This window comes from Scardinius erythrophthalmus (assembly GCF_964197995.2).
Source record: "Scardinius erythrophthalmus genome assembly, chromosome: 15".
In the NCBI taxonomy this organism is placed as follows: domain Eukaryota; kingdom Metazoa; phylum Chordata; class Actinopteri; order Cypriniformes; family Leuciscidae; genus Scardinius; species Scardinius erythrophthalmus.
In genome coordinates, this window is record NC_138235.1 from 24,702,790 (window position 1) to 24,716,417 (window position 13,628).

Here is a 13,628-nt window from a genome sequence, read left to right on the forward strand (position 1 = left end):
CAAATACTTGTGTCCAACTTAAACCCGATGCAAAATCTGCATGGGGAAATCTTTCACCCCCACACAAAATTCGCAGTTGCTGGAATTTTGAAGGACGGTAAATTTAAAGGGATAGTTCACCCAAAAATGAATGCTGTCATCATTCACTTGCCCTCTGCTCATTGCAAACCTGTATGACTTTCTTCTGCAGAACACAAAAAAAACAAAAAAAAAAAAAAATATATATATATATATATATATATATATATATATATATATATATATATATATATATATATATATATATATATATATATATATATACAGTATATATATATATATTTTTTTTTTTTTTTTTTTTCAAAGAAAGCCAGTGGGTTCCAATTCTGTTTTGGACCCCATAGACTTTAATTATAGGGAGAAAAAGTTAAAATGTTCTTCAAAATATTGTCTTTTGTGTTTCACAGAAGAAAGTCATACAGGTTTGCAACAACATTCGGAATAATAATTAATGACAGACTTTTAATTTGAGAGTGAACTATCCCTTTAACTGTCTCGTATTGAAGTGAATTTAAGACAGCTTCTCCGAGTCTTCTCTAACATCTGTGCTGAAGAAAGCCCCATTGCATGTAATTTCTTAACCGATAGCATGCAGATATGTGAGAAATCTGTTGTGACACGAAGACAAGCTACGGAGACAACTGTCATGATGTCTTTGCTTGAGATTTTCACAATCGTTCACGAGCCCACACACACAACTGCCCTAAATGCATGCTGACTTCAGCGTTGAGAACGTCGCTGGAAAGATGTCAGCGTTCAGGATGATTCAGTGCCCCAGCGGAGTGACTGTGACACCGTTTCACTCAGCCAGGCTTGTGTAGCTGGTATTGTGAGGTTTGTTTTCCACCATCTGGAAGAATGTACCTGATGTAAAGGGAGAAAACAATGCTCCCTCTGTACGTCCTGTGAGCGTTTTGGGCCACTACATCTAAGATGAACCCGTTTTGTTGTCATTCCTTGTCGTTCTCCTGTGAAGAGTGATACGAGGGCGCGTGGAGGGTGCAAACCTGACAGTGAGATCTTAGGACGGGGCGAGAAGTGTGAAAATAACACCTTTCCAATTGAGTATGATCTCATCTGCATTTGAATGGTTTTCCAGCTGGTAAGCACAGCCTAGGGCATGATGATTGCTGAAACAACAGTGTGAGATACTGCTGAGAGCATTTACTGTGACAATAGCCTTAATGCTTTGCTTTAAGCTCTTCAGCTTTAAGATGTTAATACAGCGGAGGAATATGTTCGTTTTTTTCCCCTTTCCTCTCTTTTTTTGATTTCCAAGAAAATATTTACAATCTTACAGACTGCTAATTACTTCGCAATCTATTGAAAATTTCCGTCCGCTGTACATTATGTGGCAGCTATATATGTGGTTTGTTAGTCACCCAAACCATCTTGTTCTGTTTTGGGCATGGCTGATGGTAGCAACTTGGCACTGGTGTCTGGAGTGAGAAGTAAACAATGAATCACTAACAGCAGTTTCAGAATTTCCCACTGCTGTAAAAGTCATCAAACTCCACATTCCAGCTCAACATGAATGCTCTTTACTACTTTTTTAACCTCAGGGAGATTTTTGTGTCTTTTGTCTTTTTTTTTTTTTTTCTTCTCTGAGATGGGAACATTGGTGCGATTCCTCATACTGTCCATTGGGTGGCAGAGTGAGAGACTCCAGTCGTGTGAACGTGCCTTCTCACATGGCAGACATTAGCGGTTTGATCTAATGGGTCTGGACAGAGAAGCTTAAAGCAACATCCTCCATTCACTTCCCTTTTGTTTTACCCTTAGATTCAGTGGCATCCCAAAAAGGTCTCCAAGTGTGAATTTGTATGTTTTTTTATTTATTTAAATATTTAAAGAAATGTTTATAAATTTATATTTATATAAATTCATTTATATGAATTTATATTAAATGGATAAATTCAATACGTTTTGTAAAGTTGACATTTTTTAACCTTTTTATTTATTTGAATATAATTTAGATTTGTTACCTTTTTTTATTTGTTAATTTTTATTTTATATATATATATATTATAATTTTATATAATTATATTTAAATGGATATAACAAGTATTTTAACTTTTCGTAGCTGTGAGTTTTTATTTTTTATTTAATTATGTTTAATTGAATAAAGTATTGTACTTTTTATATTTATTTTTGTTTATATTTTTTAATTTATATAAACAAGTCTTTTAATTTTTATGCCAGCTTTTATTTAATAAGCCATTTTTTTGTTAACTTACACAAATGCATGCCAGCTCTTTCCCTGAGACAGCTCTAGTGAGTGCTCTTAATATATGTACAATCAGGGGGTGAGTGAAGTAGCACCTGGGGAGGCTTGAGTGTGTGTGTGTGTGTGTGTGTGTGTGTGTGTGTGTGTGTGTGTGTGTGTGTTTATACCTCTGTCTTGAGCAAGAGCGTTAGAGAGAGCAGCGAAGGGAGGGGTTGCTGCCCTGATGGACTATTTACCACCGGCAAACAAAGAGAAAATTCAAGGCGTCCACACGGGAGCTTCACAGCTATTTACAAATCGGCAAACACTCGTGTATGAATCCGGCCAAACGCTTGTGTTTATTTTCAGAAGTAACCACTCATTTAGATCTGAGTACGAGTTTACGCATGAAGCTGAAAACTAGTCAGCCTGTCAGGGTGGTTTGCCACTCGTCTCTCAGCGAGCTCTGCGCTGTGTGTAATTACGTGAGAAGAAAGACACATAGACCTCCCCTTCACATTCCCTGATCTAATTTGTTTGCCGGGTGACAGCAACACATCTGGAATTGTGGATGCTTATGTTGCTTTTTCTTAATGTGATGGTTTTTGAATCTAACTGTCCCTTGAAAGATGGATGTTTATGAGTTTGTGTAGCTTGGCAATACGATAAATAACCTTGCCGAAGTGTCGCAGGGTTTGAGGTTTCGCCGGCCTGCCAAATATGGATGAATGGCAAAGTAAACAATATAACTATGCAGGGCTTGCCACAATGAAATTGAGCGTTCCTGCCTCACATCAAAAGACTTTTGCTTTTTTCTTGTGCTGTTTATAATGTTAAATAATGGGTTGGAATGCAGTTATCTCTAACTACTGTTTAAAAGTAGATGCTTGTAATGTTTTAGTATCTCGTGCTTGTCAAAAAGCACAGATTACTCTGGAATCCTTTGATGAGATGATAAAAGAAGATGTTTATGTGGTGTACGTGCACTATGATCTGATCCAAACCTCAATCCAAACCTCAATCCAAACCATTACATTTCCTTTGTTCAATAGGACGAAGCAGTACATCTTGTAAAATACATTTAAATTCAGCTACTTCAATTTTTTTTTTTTTTTTTTTTTTTTACAGTCAAAGAGGGTTTGGGTACATACATTGTGTGATTTCTGCTTGTTTTCACCCCACAAATCCATCCCTCAAGTCTCAAAACTTGTAAAATAGTCTCATCCTGAAAGTGGCAGAATGCTAAAATGGCAGCCGGCAAATTGAAGTCAAGGTATTTTCATCTGCTAGTATAGAGAGGCTGTCAGCTGATGGAGTGTGTGTGTGTCTGAAGGAAAAGTAAATGGGGGTGGAAGTTTTGTTGAAGGGAAGCACGAGTGTTTGTTCCCGATGGCAGGCATCAGAGTGTGAATATGACCTCTGGTGGAAAAAAAGTGGGCGAGAAAAGAAATGGCAACGGCTGCTGAGATCAACCTCTACTTTCAGGCATTCTGGACTACTGTTATTTTGTACCACTTTGAAATGGGCTGTTTCAGGCGGTCTCGTTTCCTCAGACACAGGGAAGAACACGTTTTCTTTATAAGTAGTGGAATAAATCCTGTTTATCTCTGAAATGGTGTGAAAGATTATGCTTAATTTCTTCATGCTGTTTTTACTGCTCGATAACTTGCCGAACCTCATACCAGGGAATATTTGCTTTGAATGTTTTTCTTTTTTCTGTCTCCCTTCCGCTTGTCTGCTGATCCCTGGTGAATGCATTAAATGAAGTTACTAGATATGAGTGCTTAAGGGGCCAGGGCCTCCCAGGCTTGCCAAGGCGCTCAGAAGCTTGGCTCACTCAACCATGTCATCTTTTCTTTCTCGTCGTCTTTTACTTTTCAGCTACTGGCTGACTTATTAGTATGGCAGGGCATTTCAAGTCTTCAAATACCTTCATTGAAAGACAATCAGGCAAGAGGAAGCATAATAAATCATTCATGTACATCTAATTATTTTGTTCAAATTCATCAAATCAGTAAGGAGGAATCTTTATTGGTTACAATAAAGGACTTTTATATCTTTCCCTATGTTTAGCATATTATCAAGCTATTAATTCCTAAAGGAATATTCCAGGTTCAATACAAGTTAAGCTCAGTTGACAGCATTCTGTGGGAAATTTGAATTTTCTGAGTTTTAGGTGTTATGGCAACGAATTTAAATTGTGTATAACTTTACTCCAAAAAGTTTAAGTGATTTTTTTTTCCCACACTAAAATCATGTTAATACAAATATAGTTTACATTGTGTAGCGATACTATTGAAAAAGTGAGTATTTTAGCGTTTATAGATTGGCCCCATTCATTTCTGTTGTATGTGGCTCACTGCAACCTTTTTTTTTTTTTAAGAAAAGAAAGTACAAGTCAAAATAAATGTTTCATGCAACCAACGCTGTAGATTGAGCTTACCTCATTTTGAACCTGTAATATTCCTTGAATTCTTGTCATCTCAAGCTAAAGTCTTCAATAATACAGTGGTGTGAAGGGGTCAGGGTACAGTAGCTGAGGCATTGTGATGGGTATTGAATGCAGAGAAGAACTGAATAGACATAGTCAGCTTCCCAGATACATGCTTAGGCCTGTAGAATGCAGAATGCTTTGCTTGTAACTGCACCGGTTGTCTCCTTTCATTATCGGTTAATGGTGCCCAACTTGACAGGGCCATGTGATAAACAGAGGAGCTGTGAAATCCTGGAGGTGGAGTTCTCGTCTGCCTGATAATGGGATCTCATCTGCTGTTGCGAATGCCTGCGGAACAGCCATCTGAGTGCATGAAATGCAAAGCATTCACAATTTTGGTTCCCTTTTCAGTCTCGTAAAGCGACTCAGAACGGCTTACATTTCTCCCAAACGCCTGGCTTGTTTTCCGCGCTGCTCGATATATCTGTCAGAATGCTGAGCACTTTACAGCATGCATTAGTTGAGAATTTATTAGAGCCATCAGGGTGGTTTTGATTATGTTACTGAGTGCATTTTGGGAAATACCAGTCGAATGCGTATGCATATTTGCTTTACCATGCCGATCATGAATGTCAATCATCCAGATGAAATGTTTGTTTGCGCATAACATAATGATGATTTAATATTCCTCGAATGAACAAGATCTATACATTGTTTCGGCATTCCCCGCACGGCTCGCAAACACGCACCTTCCGTCGTGATTCATTTCTGAGCACTAATTAACTGTGTGCCACCATGTCAAATTCATTGTTGTGTTTTTTTTCTCATGAGCCAGTAGCTAATCTCCCATTGGCTGATAGCAGTGATTGGTATCTCTTTGAAAACTGCATTCTCTAAATATCTTCCCTGTGCACAGTGAGGATCTCGCATAAGCAAGTGACTCAGGTTTCCTGTTGGGCACATTGTAAGTGCTATCAGGGCGGCTCGGGGAGATAAATGTGGATGCACTTGAGTAAATGTAATAAATACGCCTGAATGTGAAGCTCAAACGCTTTCCAAGAGGGGAGGAGGTAGCCTGCTGGGGTGTGTGTGTGTGTGTGTGTGTGTGTGTGTGTGTGTGTGTGTGTGTGTGTGTGTGTGTGTGTGTGTGTGTGTGTGTGTGTGTGTAAGTGTGTACGTGTGGGTGCATGGCAGAGCTAAGGATTGTCAGGAGAAACAGAAGTCACACTGTCTCTGGCTCCCCTGGAGCTGGAAAGCGTTTGCCAGCACTGGGATCACTAGGGACACCTCCTCCTTTTGAAAACCTGACAGGCTACATGGTTTGCAGCACAATAAAGGGCCTGCAGTACACCAAACTCACTTCCTATTGATCTTAGCTGCCTCCGCAAATATAATGTTGGTGGAGAGGAAATTATTCTTACTGTTTTCTGTGTGTGTGTGTTGGTTTATTAGATTGTGAGATATTCTACAACATAAAACATGTCATTAGTATCTGCTATATGAACATGTTTACCATTTCTGAATTAAAAGCCATTTTATTCACTTGTTTTGTGGAGGCCTAAAGTCAAACATGCCTTGTTGGTGTTACTGTTCAGATTTAAGAGATAGAGAGAGAGGACAAAAAAGAAAAAAGTGGGTGGAAAAAATATGCAGGAAGTTACTTTTCTGTCCTGTGATAAGAAAACAGTGGACTGTGTTAGACCCACATGACTGTTAGGTCATGTTTATTTATACATTATATTATACACTTATTTATACAGATTTATTTTATTTAAACAAGGTTGCTTATTTTTATATCACATTGACATGATTCTAATTAAAAGGTGAATTTTGTTTAAAAAAAAGTGTAAGGAAAATGTTTTATTACTTGATCAGACCACTTGACATTTTCAGAATCATTAAATCAATTTTTGTAGAGAGTGGAATACATCGATTTTTGAATGTTTGAAATCTCTGGCATCATTTTAGCAATTCTGCTATCACAATTGTTAAATTATTTGGATTCTGCATGGAAACGAAATCGGCAACAAAGAATGCACGTTTCTTTTTAAATGCACAATTGTGAATACATGCTGCTTCCACGTTGGGCGGAGGGAATCGGAGTAATTAATTCATTATGTGAATATGCAAATGAGAATGAGAGCACCAACGCACAATGTATGTGTAATTTTCACTGGTTGTTTTGTTCTCAGTCCCAATCATTTGGCAGCGAAGCACGGCAATAAAAACGGGGCGTTCATTATTGGACAGTGGACAATGAAAATCAATAGCCGGAATCTGTGGCTTATTTGAACGGTAGGATTGGCGTGTGTTTTCTATGACTATCTATTTGTTATTATTAGTGCTACATAAGGTGGAGTCGTCAGCATGGACATTAATATTCCTTACAGCAGCCGTGTGAATCAGGATTCAACGTCTTGCTTACCGATGCAGTTTCTCTACCGTACCCCCACGGTTTAAGATCAATCACGACTCCCGTCCGATCATATGTCGCCGCTAATCATACGAATCCAGTCCGTGTTTTTGTTTTGCTCGCTTTTTAGAAGTGGTGTGTATGTGTATGTGTATGTGTGTGTATGTGTGTGTGTGTATGTGTATGTGTGTGGTGGAGGGGAGGGGGGTAATTCTCCTTCACTAGTGTCTGGATAAAGAAAGACTAGGTCAGCCATGTGGATGCGTCTGTTGAACAGCTGAAGAGGAGGAGGAGGGGGTTCTACAGAAAGAGAGTGAGATAGAAAGAGCGAACGTGCTGTGTGTGCATATGAAAGAAAGCGCGAGGAGAGAGCGAGGGAGCGCGTGAGTGTGAGCGCGCGCGTGTGTGAAAAAGGAAGCGGAGTCTGTAAACGCCGAACTCACTGATTTCCTACCCTCCACAAACTCAAGCTTTTGGAGTTATTACACAGCGAAAAGGAGGAGGGGGGACCGCATACGTTCAGAAAACGAGTCCCCGGGCGGTCCGAATGCGAATAAATTAGTAAAGCGAGGTCGTCTTTTGTTGAGGCATTTGCCCCGTTTCTCCTCTGTATGGACAGCGGCTCTCTCAGGATAAAGTATCTACGTGATAGTGCTCAGCCCTCGGCTTCTTGGATTTTGGCCCAGGCCGAGAAGTTCGGCTGGGTCATTTTCAACGAACAGACGTGGAATTGTGTTTGAAGTTGTTTGCAGCAGCCCAATAGGAACTTAGATCATCATACTGGCGGGTGAGTAGTGCCTTGGCGACATTGGCTATGTACAAAAAGAAAGAAGACAGAGGGAGTTTAGAGGTCTTGAGTGGGTGGGAAGGTACATGGGGGGATAGAGATGGAATGTTGGCAATTGCTACAGGCTCAGAAGTTGAAAGCAGCAGACTGGTTTTTTTTTTTTATTGCATGTTTCACTTTTGCTCTCGCTGTTGAAAGAGACAAGCAGTGTGTAATCTTTTTAGGATGTTTTATGACTTTCTAGTAAGTACTCAAGTTTCAGCCTTCTAACTCGCATCTTCTGTGTAGTTCTTCTGTTTGTTTCCATTTTATTAAGTGAGGAACTCAAGCATTAAGTGAATTATTGATGCTCTGGTAGCAGCATAAATGGTGCATTTAAAGTTGGAGGTGCTGAGGAATGAGGATCTTCAATACATAAGCATGCTGTTTATCTCAGTGTTTAGTATTATCAAACATCAGCTCTACAGTGTGCTTTCCTTCACATGTTGGAAGGGACCTTTTGTTTACTGAAAACCCTGGGAGCAGGGGAGGAGAGCTTTTGGTAGACCTGCCTGACCAGTTGGAGTCTACTGTGGGACAGCCAAGTCTGCCTAACTTCCCTTTGTTAAACTGAAACTCATGAACCATGGCCTGTCATGGGAACAAATATGGCCGGTTATGGTCCTCCCAAGCTCATAGTGATGTGGTGTTGGTGAAGAGGGGTTGTACTTTTGGAACAGTGGCTCCAAAAGGTTTTCACAGTAATGTCATAGAAGAACAATTTGGGTTCCCCAAAGAACCTTTCAGTGATCAGTTCATAAAATAATTTTTTTTTTCTTCTTTGGTGTGATAAACATTTTAATAATCTAAATACATTTTCCTATTATGAAGAACATTTTGAACAATGGAAAGGTTCTATGGATATTTAATGTATTTAATGATGCCAAGGATATTTATTTTTAAGAGTGAAGGTTGAAAAGTCACAGCTTGCCTTATCTGATCTCGTTCTCCATGCTGTGCATGTTGTGGTAGCATCTTGTATATCCTCTTTGGAGTATTGGATACTTGAAAGAACATGTGACTATGTTCAGTTCCTATGGTTAGCTTGCTTTAAAGGATCCATGCCACTTTTTTCTCACTTTGCATATGTAAGAGATGTTGCTATTTGTGCTAAGAAGGGCCCACTCTTTTGTGGCCAAATGTAATCATCCCCCACACTGAGATGTTTTTCCTCCCCAGTTGTGCAGCAACATTGTAATTGGTGTATTTAAAGCTTAGAGGTGGTCAATCACAATGTACAAGTAGTTTTGTAGGTTACCCAAAATTAGAAACCCAACATCAGAGATTAGTGGTCACACCAAAAACACAAAGATTAGGATTAAACATTGCTAAAAGATGGAATTGACCAGTCTGGAGACACACAGACATCAATAATCTGTAATCATAACATCTATGTACAGAGTATCTGTCCTAATCCTTTGGTTCATAGAAAATGGAGAGCGAGAGAGAGAAGAAAAGCTTTTATAAACCCCCGTTACACATGCCATGGCTTTGAGGGTAGCCTGAGGTGAAAGAAATCAAACATTTAGTGAAGCGTCTCCTGCAGAGGAACTAAAGACTACATCAAGGAACAGAATGTTTTCATTGTCTTTTGTTACATTCAGAGAAACCTGTTTGAGCTAGTTTACTTTAAAATGCACGGATGGCAAGTTTAATATTTGAAAGCAGCCTGTATGTTTGTAGCACTCATCCGCCCTTTTTTAAAGTGTTGAGTTTTGAATACTGCTAATTAGGTGGCATTATGTGATTTCCTCCTTGTGATCTCTAGTGAATGAGTGTGTTTACACGCAGGTTCTTAACTAGTGATGCTCGTAATTAACTGGTTAACCGACAGTAAGAATATTGGCAGATTAATAATATTGGTTAAACGGCTTAAAAAGTAATTTTTAAAGTAGGCTTATTTTTCAAGATATTTTGAAAACTTTTGCTACATGTATAAAATTTAGTTTTTGAGAGAAAAAAACGGCCCACGCTGAACAGCACAGATTGTACTACAGACTCATTAAATTGAGTAGTGCAACTTTGTAGATGTTTGGTTGACTATTTTATTTTGATAATGAACTAGCTGCGATGTCAAGGTAGCAAACCGATAGGTTGTGTGTGCACGTCTGCGCAATCACTTGAATTGTTTCCTTGTAACAGTGGAAACAACTTGGAAACTCTCATTTATGGTCATACAGAAGAGTAAGACATCATTCAAAACTGTAAAGTTACTTTAATTTGGGCACACCCACAATAAAAACAAAATTGTGCTTTTGTAAAATAAAGAAAACCAACAGGATGGCGCTTTGTGCCACCTCAGTTTCCTTTCTGTGATCTAGTTTTTGGAACGAACTCGGCAAATAATACTTGTCGCAGTTTATTTTCTTTCATTTTGTTAATCTGTAAATTGTTTAAGTGAAATATTTAGCATATTTATTCCTTTTATAAATATGATTTTATTCTATTTTTCTCAGTGCAGGTGTGTGATTTGACGGTGTAAATCCTCATGTTCTTTGTGCTGCCATTTGCGCTTGTAAAGCTTTACCCCAGGAAAACAAATAGTTATTTTAATGGGTCACAGACACTACGGGTTAAAGGGAAAAACATCCCTATTCTTAACCTAATTATGTTAAATAAGCTGACAATGCATGTGGTCATGTAAAAGACTTCTTTATCAGAGTTAGGTCACAAATGTCATAAACTGATTGTCACAGCTAGATTTTTGGCCCTTACTTTGATTTTGCCCGGTTTACACATTACATATTATTCAAGTGCGCGCATGTGATGTAACAAAGTGTGCATCCAGACAGAGCGAGCGTTTCGCGGTAGGGGAGGAAGAAATATATCGCAAACTCAGACTCTTTCTGCTTGTACTGCCTATTTATTTAAAAAAAATTAGTACTTGGAGTCAGATGCACAAAAGATTAGGTTTTGACGTCACTACTGGGTAATAACCTGTTTTTGGCAGTGCTGGGTATTGGTTTGCATTTAAGCTGGGACATCATGTTAATTCAGCTGATTAATTAAGCAGATTTTTGGAAGTTATCAGCATATCGGTGTGTATGTAAATGTGCTGAATGACTGAGTTCTCTTGCTCTTTTTAAATGACTGGTGAATGCTGTATGTTTTCATGTCCGTTATACATCTTAGTGTCGGGCCTTCATTTGCAGCGTGTGGGTGTATGATTAACTGTGTCATTCTTCTCCCTTAACAACTGCTTGCCTCTTTGCTTGAGCAGCCGAGAATGACTACTAAATGTTTAATGCCTAAGCGCACAATGACATTTAGCCTGTGTGTTTTCCCTGCAAAAAAAGATGGTTCATCCTTTTGCGTTAAATTGAATTACTCACATCTTCGAGATGCGTTCTGTGTTATCCTCCACCTTAAAAGCATCAAACGGGCGATACTCGGATCAAAGGCGGTGTGGCGGGGCTGACGGAGGGGTTTCTTCATAGTGTGTTGTAGCAGATCAGTTGGCGCGCGGTGGCTGCTGAATGTTTGACGGGGCTTGGGTAGGCATGTTATTTAAGCTGCTCGCATGATAGAATTGGCTGGTGTTACGTCGCACATTTCTCCTCCGTCTGCTGAGAGAGGCCTCAACAGTGCCGCATCCGTAACGCGGGCCGAGCTATGCAATGTTATGCTTAATGAATTGGAGAAAGGGCAGAGGTAATTAACATCACGTTTTGCATTGCATCGTGGGAAAACCTTCAGCAAAATGCGTGATTGACTGAAAGCTTATTATTAGTCTGAATTTGTTTCTGAAAGAGATTTGAGAACAGCTCAGATTGTTTTGAATGGTTGCCTTGAGCGTTTTCAGGTTGGGCTTTGTCTCGGTGAACTTGTAGGTAGACTCTCCTTTGTTTACAAGAATGTGTTGGCACTTTCCCCTTGATAATAGATACAGTAACCACAGGCGCCTTGCTCATAGCCCTAGTGACAAAGAGACCTGACACTGTCAAACTATAAACAGCCCGAGCAGCTGAGTTGTCTGAATGCTTCCACAGCAGCAAGTACTAAGAGCAGATTGATATCTGTCTGGTAATAGGCTCGTCTTTGTTTGACTCATTCCTCGGGCTTCAGCGGCACTCTCTTTGTCTTATTTGTTGTTCATTCCTCCGTTTATTCGACCCATGCCCAGGTGGTTGATTTGTAGATGATGAATTTAACCTGATAAACTTGGATCGGTCGGCTTGTGCATTAAACATACATCTTAGGCGAGAATTGGCCTTGTTGATGTCAAATAAATGTAAACCTGAGGAGCGCGAGAAGTTAATGGGTATAATTGAAATTGATATTTTTTTAATAAGCCCTAAAGCAGCTGAGCCCTTTGCTCGAGATGTCTCGCACATGTTAAGTGAGAGGGGACATCTGGACCTGTTAATTCAGCACATGGTCATAAAGTGAGGTTGGGGGTCCCATAGGCCCCACTGTTTTCCTGCTCTGTTAGGGATGTCAGATGGAGTCTTTTATGCCTGCACACCCTTACTAGTATTCACTCTGTCCTTGTCCTTGTAGAGAAACACTCTCTGTGGTGATAAACATATTATAAAAATGCAGTCCTCACTCAAGTGCTTTCATCTTGAAAAGTATGTTGAGCATTTCTCGCTTAGAAAGGATATACATTTCTTAGACTGCTGGAATGGAGCACAATCTGTCCTGCAACGATTCATAAATATCCTCATTTTTTGCAATATGTGTGTTATGGAAATTCTTTCATTATTTTACTCCTCGTCATGCCATTTCTACTCAGTATTGTTATCTTTCTGACATGAAACACAAAGGGAAGCTGAATGTCCTTAGGCAGTTTGTCCATACAATGAAAATTGATGCATTTTTTAAATGCCAAGCTCAAAAATAGAAAAGTATTTAATTTCTGACTTTCAAACTATCACAATACTGTGATTGATTAATTGTGGTGGACAAGCACTCAAGATCTCTGTTAGTCATGCTACACTGTCAGTAAGGTCCGGTTGAACCACATCTATCTTAAAAACTATAGGCACAGAGAGGCACTATTTTTAGCTGAAAAGATACATGGGAATGCTGCAAACATAATAAGCCAAGAAATGTCATCTGTATTCAGAAGTCAGGCATGTTGAATTCTTTAGAGGAATATTTCATTTTAAAGTATTTTTAATTAATAATGGACTAATCAGCCATTTTGAGGCAGATTGCGGAGTACTTTTCAGTTACGTCGGCTGTTCCAGGGCTGTTCTGGTAATTTTTTTTCCAGGTGATGAGTTGTCTTTGTGTGACACAATATGCATATTGTTCTTTATAAGCCAGGCCTGTTGTTGTTGAATAATGATTGCTTTGATGGATCAAACTATATCTCTGTGAGATCAAATAAACCTTTAGTCAAATCTAACGGCTGGCAGAAGAAAACAGCACTCTAGATTTCAGTCCTTGACTCATCCTGTTAGTGTATAAATAGTTTCATTATCAAGTAGTTGAATGTAGGCTATGTGTCCAGAAACGTTTGCGGCTGTGAAAATAATTACCTCATCTAGAGAAATATGAGTGCATGAGGGAAAAGGTTAAGAATGAAGTTATATGCCTGTAATGAAAGACTGCATGATGACAGTCATGTGGCCTTACTTCGCCGACCACATATTGAAAAAAAAGTTTTAAATATATTTAAGTTTAAAAGAGTTATTTTAAATCGTAATAATATTTCGCAATATAACTGTATATACTATATTTTAAATCAAATAAATGCAGCCTT

At 39.0% G+C, this 13,628-nt stretch overlaps 1 protein-coding gene across 2 annotated transcripts in view; it reads left to right on the plus strand.

Annotated features, from left to right (window-relative positions):
• The first annotated feature begins 7,245 nt into the window (after positions 1-7,245).
• Positions 7,246-13,628, plus strand: part of rerea (arginine-glutamic acid dipeptide (RE) repeats a) — a 103,554-nt gene continuing 97,171 nt past the window's right edge. For both annotated transcript variants that reach the window (XM_081385715.1, XM_081385716.1), the window contains exon 1: positions 7,246-7,879. The gene's annotated coding sequence lies outside the window, so the exon portion shown is untranslated. The remainder of the gene's footprint in view (positions 7,880-13,628) is intronic.